An 11,078-nucleotide genomic window follows, 5' to 3' on the forward strand; every position below is an offset into this window, starting at 1 on the left:
GTCGGATGAAGGTAGTCTGGTTGTGGCTGGGCTACTTCAAGCATTGCACAAAAAAGAGCTTCAATTATTTAGAAAAAAAAAATCCTCCCAGTCTTTATTAATAACATTCCAGAACATTACCAATTCTTCAGAACATGAAGAAGCTTAGCAACCTGGTTTTCTATTTCATCATCCTGGTAATTTGCATCCGTCTCAGCATGTCTTGACATTTGATTTCTTGAGAATTGCAAGGCAACAAAAAACGTATTCCGTCTCCAAGTACGTAAAGTTAGCTATTCTTGTCGCTAAGCATTCTCTTCAAGCCAGGGTGTGAAAAAGAAATAACTGGGGACTGGTTAACAGGATATCTTCACTTGGTGTCACTTCAGAATTACGATTTGCCGAAAGAGAACCCAGATTTACAGTTTAGCTGTCATTTTGTCTTTTCATTGCGCCACAAATCAGGGAATGTCCTTAAGCTATTACATCTGTGTTCAACACATCATGATGACATTCTGTGACCCAAGAGGACGAGTGAGCATAACAGCGATTTAAATACTGAAGATGATGAAGAGATTTGCGGTAAAGATTTGACTCACCAATAAAGTTAAGGATTTAAAGAGCGTTTAAACTGTTTGAATATATTATAGTGGGTAATATTTCAATGCTTACGTGGCTGTCAATAATGTTAACATGTTGATCTTATTGCCTGTGCGGTAAACAAATGTGAAATAACAATGGCAGTATGATTGCGGGTTTGATTCATTCTGTAAATTTATATTATAAATTTGAAATGCAAACAAATCAGAGGTTGACCTGCATCACCAAACTGACTGTGTTTGAGTCAGTGGGTAGATATACTTATTTAACCTTGGGGAGACATATCTTCAGATCAATAAAAAAAAAAATGAAAAAAGCCTTTCCCTGAGAATCATGACCAGATGCTACAGCTTTTTTCAATTTGTCTGGAATTCTTTCCCATCTTTTCTCCTTCTTCAACACCAGTTTGTCTTTCTTGCCAGTCTTTCGATAAAGAAGAAAATCACGGTGAAGGTAGAAGAATTCCTAAGACAAGTTCATGCCATTGGTTATTTATCCCATGTGTGTATTAAAGAGATTGAAAATGACTGCTATGGCATGGCTTAATGCCTATCAATATAATTGTGAAAGACACTCATAACTCTTTGTGACATTGCTTTTATTTGAAGGCTTTGAAATCTGGCATTGTCATGCTATCCTCCACTTGCCTGGATCTGCTCTAAGAAAAATGTACATAGTCCGTAATTGTGAATGACAAGTACCATTGCAGAAAGTGAATGCTAAATGATTCCTTGTATTCTTTCACAGTGAACACAGACTTTCCAATAAACAACAAAAGAACTCTGTTGAGCGGTCTTGTCGATGCTGATAACTTCTGCCATCTATGACGGATCCATTTTCCCAATCTAGAATGAATAAAATCCCAACAGTATTTTTACCAGGCATATGTTGTGAAGAGATATACACTGTGTTGTTTCCTTTTGAAATCTGCATTCCATTGTCTAGTAACAACCCATACTAAAGAACCAGACACTGACGTGGGTGTTAATGGTGTTACACTGTTCAGACATTCACCAAGTTTACATCTGGGCTACCACCCCCCACCAAAACTTATTTTGTGTTAAGTTGCCTTGCAATAAAACCAGAACAAGATAAAAGCCAGATGTTACGGAGTGTTTCTGTTTTATGTCTTGTTCCAGAGATGTGTGGGTGTGGAAAAGTATGCAAGGAGAAGATCTATGTTATATAGATTTTTAAATGTTGCGTAACAATTATAGAATTTTTAACATCAGTGCTAATAATGCGGGCAATGGGAGCTTCCTTATTAATGCACCAACTTCGAAAAAGTGGGCTACCAAACTGTGGGCTTTGTAATGACATGAAAGACGGGTGCTTTACCAGAGCCGGTATAGCAACATCCCCCAATAGGCTGAGTGGAGGCCTTTGGTGGGTGGGTGTCATGTAGGGGCACGATGACATCATCCTTTCATTCTTCACTTGCACCAAAACTGGCAACGCAGCCAGGTTTTGGAACTCATTGACCCAAAATTAGCACAAAGAGGCATATTGCCCTCAACACGCAAACACAAACACATTTAAGTATGAATGGTGTGGGTCGCTTTGATCACAAAGGCAACCGTGCCAAATAAAGTTGGGCATTATCTGTCCATTTATGTACAATGCCCTGAAATTATGTAATACATTAAAGAGTACCAAATTGAATAAATACAGCTAACAAGCTTTGCTCTCTTATTGAGCAAATTTGGACATGTGAACTTCAATTTTAAAAGATCATCTCCTTGATCCGCATAGTGCATAAGCGACAACTACAGCAACAAGCGATGAAAAAGCGGCACATTGTGTATGCTTTATGGGGTATTTGTTTTCTCGGGTGGCAACTGGACAAGAGAGGGCACTAAATATTTTTTAAACAATTAAACATTTTTTAAAAATGGAAACATATTGAAATCTCTCTCCATGACCCGTCTCCTCAGTGTGATGGAGCAAGGGTTTGTGTATTCCTATCGTCATAGGAACTTAGCTGTCTGGGAGCATAGTACCCCTGGTAGCACCACCCGTACCCCCTGGGGAGTCCCTCGTTCTACTGGGGGACTTGGGGGGGGGGCACCTTGATTGTACTAAAGAATATCTGGTTGTATGGTGCAAACAACTTTTTCTCAACTGATTGTAAAACAAATCTGTGAATTTTTTTACTTTTTTTTTTCTTGGTGGAGAATACTGGGAAAGGCCCCACCACATTTACGACCCTCTTAAGGATAGGGCGGTTCAGAAAATGGAAGGTTATCAGTAAGAAATTTCAAACACCATTGCTACTTGTATTGTTTTATACCATGAGAAATTCATTCAAAGATGAACATTGAACATGCAATTTAAAAAAAAAAAAAATCTAAGGTAAAGATTACAGTACAGTTAAAGTAAAAATACTGATTAGACACAACGCTGCAAGAGGCTACATTATTTTGATGTTTGCCAGATCACATATTTCTCTAAAGAGCTATAGGAAGACTGCAGGAAAAACTGTAAATCAGTCAGACTGCTGTGTGAAAATGTATGCAACTCATCTTCAAAGGATCGGATTTCTCGCATGAAAGACTGTTATGTTTGATACAGAATGAGGTTAGACCCCTTTCACACCACATGGTTAGCATGTCCTGCTGTGACGGTTTGATCTACATTGGGATATTATCCAAGGGGTGGGAACACTAAACTGGGTTTGAGTTAAGGACGGACACAACAGCGTGGCAGCAGAAAGGGTAGGAACACAGAAGAAAGCTGATTTACCTGTAGTCACTTTGGATTTCAAAACATTTTCCATAATATATAATGTATATTTGGTGTATCCTCAATCACATATCACTTTAATAAATCTGCAGGAAACAATTGCATTTCTCATTTTAGAAATTAATACGCAATAATATTGAACATGTTCATCCACAAATAATTTTTTGTTTGCATCCACATGTGAGTAACCACACATCCCTTGCGGCTCCTAGATGAACCCATACTGTACTTCTGTCTGCTTTAAGTAAACGTCAAGAAACTGTATGAGTTTCATAACAGACTCATAAAGAAGGCGGGGCAAGCAATAGATATTTTCAACCTGCTTCACCATCAGTTTGCCATGTGTATGTCTGCCTTGTGAGCTCTGCTGCTCAAAGGAACATCAAAGTGTTCAACTCACCCTGCTCATACAAATATGAGCTCATAACAGGCTTCTTTGCTCATCACTTCAGAGCACCTAGACATCTGCTGAAGAAATCCCATTCTGGAACAAGTGCTGATGCAGCCTGCGCATGGAATTCAATGAACGTGGTTTATACTTGCGTTGTAAAACTACAGTACAGTACTCCAATGGAATTTTCAGGATTTATTATAATAACTGCTTTAATTTCCTGTGCAAACATTCTCCAAATTGATACATGCCAGAACACCAGAGTTGGGAATTAATTAATACTTAAAATTAGATGAAGGTGGCACGGTGGGGTATGGATAATGGATGGATGAACTTGGATGAGATGATGAAACAAAATTATGTCTATATTTTGCACACAAATGGACACAAACTTTTCAGAGGACAAGCAATACTACTGTAAATGGGGATCAATAAAATGTTGCATAACTGACAGGAAAAATGAACTCTCTCTCTTTACTCTCTCTACTACAATAATGTGTAGTGCAAATGAGAAGTGTGTGGAAATTGTCTAAAATCATTGTTGCCACAGCTGGCCAAAGCCTTAGCACCAGCACCAGCATCTGGATCTCATCATAACATCTAACACGGTAAAGGAAGTAATGAGAAACAAGGAGTCAAACCAAGATTTTTTTTTTTTTTTATGCCAGGGATGTTTAACGAACCATTCTTCTGTTTCTAATACTACAAGTATAATTTGATAATGGACGTCAAAAGTTCTTTTACACCTTAAAAGCCAGCATGTTACTACCGTTCAAACTACGTACCTCAACCTGCTTCTTGTATGGCTGCTGTTTTGTTCCATTGTATAGAATACAGAGCCGTAGTATACTTAGCTTACTTACATACCATGCACCCATTTTTCCTGCAGAGCCATTTGTGTCCTGTGATCCTGCATGCCAATAAGCTGCCTCTGTTCTGTCTCCCCGATGACCTGTGCTGTCAGACTGTGCTCTTGGCGGCAACACGGATGCTCGGGCGTGGTCTGCTCGGTGTCAGACGTGTCGCCTGTTCCAAGATGCAAAACACATGTATCTCCTAATCTGACATAGTCAACAAAAAAATTGCGTAATTTAATTTTGGAATAACTCACGTTCTGAATTAGTAGGCAAAACATGACTGTAGTTTCAACGTCATATCCGGTGTGTGTCTAATGATTAGATAGCGTCCTCCTTAACTTGATTAATTATCCTGATTAAATCCAATTCCAAGATTCTGCAACACGGGAAAATCACAAATCACGATGTGACACATTTCAAATTTTAATGATGTAACACTTGTACTGGTTCCATACAGAAAGGTAATTAGAGGTAGTTGTTGGATCAACATGCCTTTGAGTAAAACACAGGCGCTTGTCGAAACTTGTTTGAACTGGAACAAATTAGGAATAGACATGCTCACAAATGACAATGGAAAATCTAGTCTGTACTGGTGGTCAAAAAGAATTGAAAGGGAAAGTCAGTTAAAGGAGTCAAGGATACTCAAACCTGAACAAGTGCAAATGTCCCTCTTTCGCAATATTAAGGACACCCTAATGTTATTTCTCTTATTATGTTCCCCCACCACTTTTTCTGTTGCCCCTCCTCCCGTGCTCCAGCCTCTATTTTATTCTACTGTTCTCATCCAAGTCTTTGTTAAGGCAGTGGAAAAGTACTGAGTGTCTTACTAGCTGCAGAGAGCCAAACATTCAGCCATCTAAATGTGGCTGATTGACCAGAAGCAACAGAAGCTGGATCATTTCACCTTACACAGAACCTGACTCATCTTTTTCTGCCCACAAAGACATTGTGGCTACAGCCCTTGGAGACAGTGGTGCTCATTTGATTTTATTATCAGAGATGTGAAGTACTGAAGTACAAATACTTGACTATTGTACTTGAGTAGTTTTTGACTACTGTTTTTTTTTTTTTTATCTGTAGTATTTATTTTTTAACTACTTTTTCTTTTTATCTGTTACGTTTTAACATGTACTTTTTATTCATTGCATTTTTAAAAGTAAGGTTATCATTTGTTTTAAATGCATGAAAGTGATTAAAATAATTGACCTGAAAGAAAAAGCAGCCATCGATGATTTATGGCTCCGACAATCACATGAAGCATGATTGGCTGCAGTGAAAGAGAAGACATGCGAGTCCAAGAGCAGTAATTTATGAGTATTACAAGAGTGAGTAAAATTTGGACAACTTAATGGATAGTTGCAAGGCAGAGTGCAACATTTGCGAAATCAAACTTTCCTATTGGGTAGACTCAACAAACAATCTGCTTTTGGCATTTGCGAACTGTTCACCCATTACCCTGCTATAAATGAACTTGACATATTTTTTCATCGACTGTTGGTAATTCATTAAGGGGAAATTCACTCCACTCTGTTGAGTATATTTACTGTTGAACACAACACGGTGAGACAGATCACACAAATGTAACTTAGGTTGATGCATCGCTCAAGTGGACCTCGAGAGAATACACCAAGCATGCTGGCACCTCTCCAAGTAGTTGCCACTTTTACACTTTGGGACTTCTGCCTCCAAAGCCCAAGTCCTTCCAACTGGGCAATAGTGTAGCCAATATAGTGCTATAGTGTAATTTAATAGTGAGTATATGCAAGATACAGATGGGTTTAGCCTTGTTGATTTTATCCAGCTAACGTCACAGAGCATCTGGCCACCTGTTGCCTGCCTTTCAACAGTGCTATCACCACCCACAATCTCATGATGTAAGCCGTTAATGACACGAAGGCCACGTGTTGAAGGTCTGCCCAAGAACAGATATGAGGAAGGATCCAGTGGAGCTTGTGCCTGTGTGACCAGCACACTGAAATCATGTGAAAGCATGTGATCAATATTTAGAGCTTGCGACCTTCTCGCGTGTCCTCCTGCAGCACGAGACCGCAATATGTGTCACATAATCTATTCTGAGTGATTGCCCAGTGAAAGTTAAGGACACTGTCGAACATGTACTTACAGTTCAAACTGAGCATACAAATTTGTGTAGCGGTTTAAACACGAATGCACACACACACACACACACACTATATATGTACATATAGATAGATAGATAGATAGATAGATAGATAGATAGATAGATAGATAGATAGATAGACAGACAGACAGACAGACAGACAGACAGACAGACAGACAGACAGACAGACAGACAGACAGACAGACAGACAGACAGACAGACGCACACACATACACACACACACCCACACATCAGTCTATGTTCCCAATATCACATCTTTTGGTTTTGAAGATGCTACCAGAGGCTCCATTGCTCAATCTCTTTTCCAGAAGGAAAGAGTGAGGCAAAATAGGTAAAATAAGGAAGGTGGGAGGGTGGGGGAACTCTGCTTTCTGTCAATGGTACCTAATAAGCTTAAGAAACTGGAATCTTTCCACTCCTTCCCTCCAATAGATCAAAGACAACTCTGACTTTTGGATCTGGCTTCCTAATTAGATGAATTAGTATCAAATTAGGTTTGGATTTGATTTGATTTTGCACAGCAAAAATGTCAGGAGACCTAATATTTACATTGCTCCCCTGAGTGGCATCATTGGGGAAAAGAAGGCCCTCATCACAGGGAGGCCCCGGAAACATGCTGGATTGGGTCCTCAAAGGCATTCTTCAACAACAATAGACGTTTATTTTATTTTTTTTCCTTGCCTTCCTGCTTTCTTCTGCTGCTCAAGTGGGTGAGCACCGCCAAATGACAAAAATGTGGCTCTTTGGTGACAGAAGTCTGGGCTGTGTCGTGGGTGTGATGGAGCCTCGCCCAGTTGACTTTGAGCACCCTGCCTGGGTTCCCTGACACATATAAACAAAAACAAGAAATGGGGGGTGAATCTCCTACTCTTTGTCCTACAAACCTGACACTATAACCCAGTGGCAACCTCTTGAATGCTGAAAGACAGTATGGGAGGGGTCCTTCAAGAGCTAAGCAGTCTTACCGCGAATCTGTTACTCATAAATAGCAGTTAGAGGGCGAGTGGAAAAACCAGTGATCCTGCAGCACACCTTGCAGCACTATGCTGAAGCCGTTTGACAGTAGCAGCAGATTATCAAGAATTGATAAAGGAGTGGAAGAATGTCAGTGGGTCAAGTTTTGGGTCAATGCATTTAGTATAATGACCATCAGTTATATGAAGATAAATGATCATTTGATTAATTTGATCAGTTTTTTGAATTTAACCCAAATCTCATTTTGTTCATGAAATGCACTAACTACAGCTAATGGGATCAGAATAATCCTGAGTTTTGGGGATCAAAATGAGCCCAAAAAATGTTTTGAGCGCAAACTGTGGGTTTGATCAAGATTAAAACCAAGATTGGATTATGTGATCTAATGTATGTAATTTTTTGGAAAGAACCCATTTTCAGGTTTTGCTCAGAGATAGAAATCAGAGATTTAGTCTTCCGTCTTCTATTTAGTGTTCCAACAATAACAGATGTAACATATTATATTGACTTATATGAATTGCTGCATGACTGTATGAGCACTTTCCTTGGTGAAGCAGAGCTGTTAATATGAGAAGAAATCCTCCCCTACATCAAAATATATGTGACCCAGCTGCTGCATTATGGTTTGTCACTTTCGAATATGTGTAATCCAGTCCAAACTGATAAAAAAAATTAAAAAAAAAGTGAGCTTCTACGTGAGGTTGCTCATCTTAAGACATGCTTTTGCTACACACGTAGTCAAGCCGCATGGGACAACTCCACGGCAAGTCTTTTTATGACTCGTTTACGTTTAGGGAAGAGGGAAAACATGTGACTCACTGCCAACGAAAATGGTGCGTCATTGAGTGTCTACATGGTCACGTGGGAATGTGGGGTGTGCATAAGTGCGTGCCTGTTCATGCATACGCTCATTTGACAAGCTAAAAGTCTTCCAAGGGAATTTCTGTTTACACTAAAAAATCTTACTCCCCACTTGATGTCTGACAGACATTAATGGGATGTTTCTATCGCTTGCGATTCAAGTTTGGGTCTGACAACTAGACACTATGAATTTAAACTGTCTGAGCATAATTACTCATTGAAGGATTAAGTCTGCGGTGTATTAGCCACTTTATTGGTTGTATTGCACATGATGTCAACAAGTTATACAAATTGTATATGCATCACAGTGAGACTGGAAAAATTGGTGTTCAAGGGACTGGGCGATCTCGAACCTTGCTCAAGTTTTGAGTGATTTAAAGGAGAGAGGACAAAAAGTGAAGTTGAAGGCTTAAAAGCTACTTGAACCCTACTTGGTCATTCTGTGTAAAAAAAATTTATAAGTGCATTCTTATGCTAGATTCAAATTTACACACACAGGAAGCAGCAAACAAAACAACACTCTATGAAGTGCACTTGTGCATTGCCATGAACGTGGACCCTCTTGAACCTTGAAGATTGCAAACAGTAAAGTATATTCATGTTACACCATGTTCCAGCATTACCAAAGTTGAGCTTTAACTCATCAAAGTATTGATTTTTTTTTTTCCAGCAAAGAGTTTGCCATTAACTCAACTGGAAAGGTTGAGTAATTATAGTGAATGGTTATTTATTTATTTTTGGAGTGGAAGTGGAAAAAAAATATCCAGGCCTGGGCTTGGTACGTCAATGTTTAGAGTGTAAAGATTAGATTCTTTTGTACTTTGTGGATTGCTGACACCTTAAGAATACAGTGCAGCTAAATTTACCACAGGCTAATGCCCTGAACGGTATCACTCACAACCAGGGTTGAACTAGAGTAAGATTATTTTTTCTTATTTTTTATGTAATTATGGATGGGAGCCATTTTCTTGGAGCCTCCCCCCAGCTCACTAATCGTTTTCCCCCCGGTCAATCAACAGAAGTCCTCACAGCCTGAGGGACCAAAAGTCTCTTCCCTCAACTAGAAGAAAACTGTTAATACTGGACAAATAACAGTGGATATAGTTATTAATTGTCCTGATATAATCAATGCACTGCACTGCTCTCTCTCTCACCAATTATTTAGGTTGTTCTCTGTTCAGACACTTGCTTCGTGACATTCCCGTTCTTAAATGTGTCACCTCACGGCCTCGATTTAATCAATCATTATTGAACGTTATCCGCAGCAGATGAGTCAGCAAGCACTGACACTGAATGATAACTTCCCAAACTTACAGGATCCTGATTTATTTATTTATTTATTTATTTATTTATTTATTTATTTATTTATTTATTTATTTTATGTATGCATGCCCTCTGACACTAATAGTAAATTAGTATACTGTATTCTGAGTACTTTATTTATTTGAGGAAAATGTTAGCCTTTCACAAATATTCAATATACCTGCTTTTAGAGAGATTGAAAAATCACTCATCCTGTCTGCAGGCTTGTGTTAGTTTAATCTAGGGAACCTTGATGGAGCAATAGCCTGACCATCTGCAACAAGGTTAGAGGGTTGGAAGGGGGCTATTCCGGCTGATCCACCTTCCGTGTCCATTGGGACAGCTGCTGCCAAAACTCTCCGAATCAGGATGGGAAATGTTTTCACACCTGAGGATTTAATGGGCCCTGCTAAGGAAGCAGCAAGAGGTTATTGCATGCATCCGCTGTGTATGCATGTGTCCACATGAGCCCGTGTGTATGTGCGTGTGTGTGCGTGTGTTTAAGCAATAACACTAACATTGTATGCCTTTCATCAGAAGGATGGTAAGAAACCAAAGCTAAACTAACAAAATTCTAAGCTCGCCAAAACATGTATGACATTTGTTTAGCTGGTTATTTGAAGTGGTCCGCCCCACATTTCCCAAATCATCACAAAGAGCCCAATTAAAGGTTTTAGAAGTTTATGGCTGGTACTGTATGAGTCAGATTTGTCATTAATTTAGTAAACTGACCTTAAAATTTGATATAACCTGGATTCTGACCTGACATTTCAAGCAAATAAATAATATCACCAACCAGGACATCTATCTTCAAAAGTTTCTGCTCGGGGGCACACACCCACAGAACTATTCTGCAGAATAAATGAATCATGTGTTGCTCCAGGCCGCTGAGCAACAACGTTAAATGTGGATTTGAGTTTTGCGCATTGATGAAATGAAATCCTTTCCTGTTCACATAGCTGAATGTGATGGGGCTTTATTTGAAATATGGGTATAATCAAGCCATGGCATTTATTCAATTATTTGGGAATCCGACGATGGTGTGAAAACTTTGTTTAATTTCAACCCATGTTTGATGTCTGAATGGGAATTAGATGTGAACTGGGGCCGGAAAAATAATCACATCCAACACTGCCAGCATGGTTTGACTTAGTGTTGATTTGCAAAAATCAAGGAATATGTCTCCATTCTCCCATTAAAATGTAGCAGAAGCCAAAAAAAAAACAGAACG

The 11,078-nt window shown here is 39.2% G+C and overlaps 1 long non-coding RNA gene across 1 annotated transcript; it reads right to left on the reverse strand.

The window, feature by feature from the left end:
* Nucleotides 1-4,327: 4,327 nt before the first annotated feature.
* On the reverse strand, nucleotides 4,328-4,948 carry LOC137840629 (uncharacterized). Its single transcript, XR_011087437.1, has 2 exons — nucleotides 4,824-4,948; nucleotides 4,328-4,738 (listed from the first exon to the last, which is right to left on the reverse strand). It is a non-coding gene; the product is annotated as an uncharacterized lncRNA (long non-coding RNA).
* Between the last annotated feature and the right edge of the window lie 6,130 nt (nucleotides 4,949-11,078).

The sequence above is a fragment of the Syngnathus scovelli genome, chromosome 9 (assembly GCF_024217435.2).
Source record: "Syngnathus scovelli strain Florida chromosome 9, RoL_Ssco_1.2, whole genome shotgun sequence".
Taxonomy (NCBI): Eukaryota; Metazoa; Chordata; class Actinopteri; order Syngnathiformes; family Syngnathidae; genus Syngnathus; species Syngnathus scovelli.